General features: G+C 45.1%; 1 long non-coding RNA gene across 1 annotated transcript in view; it reads left to right on the top strand.

Annotated features, from left to right (window-relative positions):
- The window catches only part of LOC107183681, a 25,294-nt gene extending 22,169 nt beyond the window's left edge, over window positions 1-3,125 (top strand). The window contains exon 5 of the long non-coding RNA XR_001514471.1: window positions 3,030-3,125. This is a non-coding gene — a long non-coding RNA (uncharacterized LOC107183681). The remainder of the gene's footprint in view (window positions 1-3,029) is intronic.
- Window positions 3,126-4,157: the final 1,032 nt, after the last annotated feature.

Genomic DNA, 4,157 nt, shown 5'->3' with positions numbered 1-4,157 from the left:
CCGCAACATTGTATCAAATACAGACGGTAAACAAAGGCTAGAAACCTGTTTTCAGCAGCTGAGGCCTCAGAGCTAAAGCTGGCCCAGAATAAAAAACAAAAAACAAAAAGAAAACCCACAAAAAACGGAGCAGTTGGGAGCTTCAGTCCCAGCCTGAAAACAGCCCTCAGCCCCTCAGCCAGACTGGCCAGGCACCCCAGTGGGGACCCCCACCCTGAAGGGTGGGTGACCAGCTGCAAACAGCCATCATCCCCTCATCCAGGCTGGCCAGGCACCCCAGTGGGGACCTCCACCCTGATCCAGGACACCCTTCAGGGCAAACCAGCTGGCCCCACCCATGCACCAGGCCTCTACCCTATATAGTAAAAGGGTAATATGCCTCCCAGCACCGGGATCAGTGGAGCCACGAGGCCTCCCAGCACTGGGATCAGTGTGACAGGGGGCCACGCCCAAACCCCCTGATCCCCCTGCGGCTCTGTGTGTGACAGGGGGCGGGGCCACAACCTCCCTATCGGCCCTGCTCTGTTCCTGACAGGGGAAGGCGCCCCAACCCCCTGATCGACCCTGCTCTGTGCCTGATAGGGGGGAGCTCCCCAACCCCCTGATCGACCCTGCTCTGTGCATGATAGGGGTGAGCTCCCCAAACCCCTGATGGACCCTGCTCTGTGTGTGACTTGGGTGGCACTGCAACCTCCCCATCGACCCTGCCTTGAGTGTGACAGGGAGCAGTGCCCCAACCCCCGAATCAGCCCTACCCTGAGCGTGACTGGAGGTGGCATTGCAACCTCCGGATCCGCCCTGCTCTGTGCATGACAGGGGGTAGCGCTCCAACTTCCCAATTGGCCCTGCTCTGAGCCCGAGACAGGGTCTGCACCTAGGGATTGGGCCTGCCCTCTGCCACCTGGGAGCAGGCCTAAGCCAGCAGGTCCTTATCTCCCATGGGATCCCAGACTGTGAGAGGGCACAAGTGGGGCTGAGGGACACACCGCCCCCTGCCAGTGCACGAATTTTTGTGCACTGGGCCTCTGGTGTGTTATAAATCACTTTGGAGGTCAGTGTTGTAGGATGTAAGGAAATTATAGCGTTATCATGATGTACATATTGCAAAAGCAGAGAAACCTCAAATCCTTTGAGCCACCAACATTTGCTGTATTGAAAAAGCAGAATTTCACACCAGCATTTTGAAAACAGGCCTAGGTACATGTGGGCATGTTCATGGCAGCTCTTAGGTTGATTATTTGCAGAGTAAAATCTCCTTGGGCCATGTCAGCAACAACTTCATCTTTCCAAGTTCAAGTTATGGTTCTTTGATGACATTCTGTTAGACAAAGAAGACAGAAAGAAAAATCCCAGTCTTTTTTCTTTACCTTTTTCTCTGATATTATCAATATGCAAAACGCAAGGCACAGAAAGGCCCCTTATAGCTTTGTTAGTAAACAAACAGATCAGGTACAATTCTATTCTTTTTACAAGAGGTGTGCTCTTTCTCCTCTTCTCCCCTGACTTTCTCTCCTCCAACTTGACAAGCTGATTGCAGAGGCCAATGAAAACATCTGTGTCTCTTTCAGGGTGAGAGCATTTGTTTGGCAATTGTGCGGGTGGCATTCCTTCCCTGGGGTGTCAAGTCCAGAGCATCTCTGACCAGCAAGTGGCCCAATTAGAAACTGAAGAAAGCATTTCACCCTGGGGACACCAGCTAATATTACCGACTTTGGCTTTCTAAGATTGACAGGGCAGCAAGGAGAGGTGGTAGTGGCTGAGAGGATATGGAGACAGGGTTCATGTTTCCTCAAGAAGCACGAAACGACTTTTTTTTTCACTTTTGTTGGCAAATTGTTGATCTTGAAAAACCTCATTCACAGATTTTACATTATTTTGAGAGACATTATGCACATTTAATATCCTATAATATTTAAGGTGCCTCCAAAATTTACTTCCAAACCTATGCATTCAGGTAGGGCATTTAAATAGTTTTATTTTAGGTTGCTCACTCACAGTCCCAGGCCCTTGACCCTCTGCAAATGTCTTTGATAATTTTTTGTTCTCAGGAGGTACTTTACACATGCTCACCAACATGTTTCCTTATAGCTGGCATCAGGGTGCCCACATTTTCTACAGAGCCTTTCTCTTTCTGTCAGACTTTACTGTCAACCTTGTCAGTTTTTAAACTCTGTCACTGACCTAGGCTTTGCCACTGACTTACTAGATCCCTTATGGATTCTGTGCCTGATCCAAAGTGGGGACAATCTCTCTCTTTTTTCCTCTCTTTTGGTGAACCCTACTTTGCCACTGGGGACAGAATCAGGTATTTGATCCACATTTCAAATAGGCCCTCTTGAAAACTGATGTCATCATTTCTCTTGGGAAGGAGACTTTTGTTTTCTTTAAGCCCTCTTGACCTTGCTCAGTCTACTTTTGGGCCAAAAACAGATGAGAATTGACAGATAACAACACTAAATTCCAGACCATGAAACTCAGATGCAAGGAGAACCAGACTCCTGTAGTATATAGGCAGACTTCAGAATCAGTTGTCTTTGTATGATTGGGGGTTTGGGGTAGCAGAAGAGGAAGCATACCACTTGCCCTCTTAACCTAGGTGGATCAACCATCACCTTACAGCCTTTGGACTCCTGACAAATCAAACTTGAGAGGCAAGACCAGGAGTGACAAAGACACATTTCCTCAGCTCACAGGGGTCACATTCAGGCCTGTTAGAAGGGCACAGATAATCAGAAGTTTCCAGAAACCTATTAATTTTTGCTGTATCACAAATCACCCTGAAATTAGTAACAGAAAACAACCATCATTTACTCGTGTCATAATTTTGCAGGTCAATAACTTGGACTAGGCTCAGCTAGGAGGTTATTCTAGCCTTAGCTGGGCTCACTCATGTTTATGTGGTCAATCGTCGGGTTGACTAGGGGCTGGGTTAACTAGGATGACCTCCGCTAATGTGGCTCATTTCTGTTCCATTTGATTGTTCATTCTTCATTGATCTAGCCAGGGCTTACTTCCATTATGTCTACTAGGATTTCAAAAGAAGTTGAGAAGTCACTAAGACTTCTTGAGTTCTAGGCTTGGAATTGACACACCACTACTTCTGTATTCTGTTGACCAACGCACATCAAAAGGTAGGTGAAAACTCAAGAGAAGAAGAAACAGTCTCCCTCTTGATGGGAGAAGGTGTGAATTCAATTACAAAAGCTTGAATTCATAGTGATTGAAGCACTGTGTCATTTTTTTCCAACTTATTTCAGGGTGTGTTCTAAATAGACCTATATGTATTATTTCTGTGAATTGGTTTAGACATGTTCTAAATAGAGCTACACGCATTATTACCTCTGTGGACTGATTTGTAAATTGAAAAAGCCTCATTTTTATTTTGTTTGTTTGTTTTTGTTAGTGTCACTCTGAGTATATTTCTTATCTCTTCGACCCTAAGGGGTAATTTTGTCTAGACCTCATCTTGTAATTTACTGTGCAAAGTCACAAGGCGATAGAGATATGTTCAGAAATAAATGAGAGGGAAAAATAAAGACAAAAGTAATATATTTATATTGTATACATGCAAAAGGGAGGGACATGAGTAAAAGCGTTATTTAATGGAGGAAAATATAAGGGTAATGTTATGGGACTTTCATGTCTTATCTGAGCAAAAGAAAGAGAAATAGTTATTTGTGGGAGTATTTACTAGTCTCTCCCAGCTTTGCTTTCTTTTCTTTACCCCTGGAGGATGGGGACTCTTCATGTCTTTGCTATTCCACTTTACCTGTCCTGCAGACCCTCAACTCTATATCAGGCCTGTTGTCAGCTGTTTCTTAGACCTGAGTTTCTAGGCACTAATGGAGGAAGTGAGATGACTGGGCAGATTGGTGTCACTGCTGAGTCCTCAGCTTTGTGTTAGAACCCTTTCATATGTAAATCACTCTCTTTCCCCCTATCAACAACCCTATATTCCCACCATTATCCTTATTCTCTTATCTCACCTTTCAAAGAGAACCAATGATTTCATGTTCTTAACCACCTTCTCTCCACACATAAAATGATCTAAGATCAAACTCTTCCAGAGTCTTGCTCATTCCGTGTAAGTCTTCTCTTTCCTACAACAAGCAAACAATTCAAATTTTGTTTCTACCTCATACGAGCTGCATGATGTC

The sequence above is a fragment of the Myotis davidii genome, unplaced genomic scaffold (genome assembly GCF_000327345.1).
Source record: "Myotis davidii unplaced genomic scaffold, ASM32734v1 scaffold482, whole genome shotgun sequence".
NCBI lineage: Eukaryota > Metazoa > Chordata > Mammalia > Chiroptera > Vespertilionidae > Myotis > Myotis davidii.
This window is presented reverse-complemented; position numbering and strand designations above follow the sequence as displayed.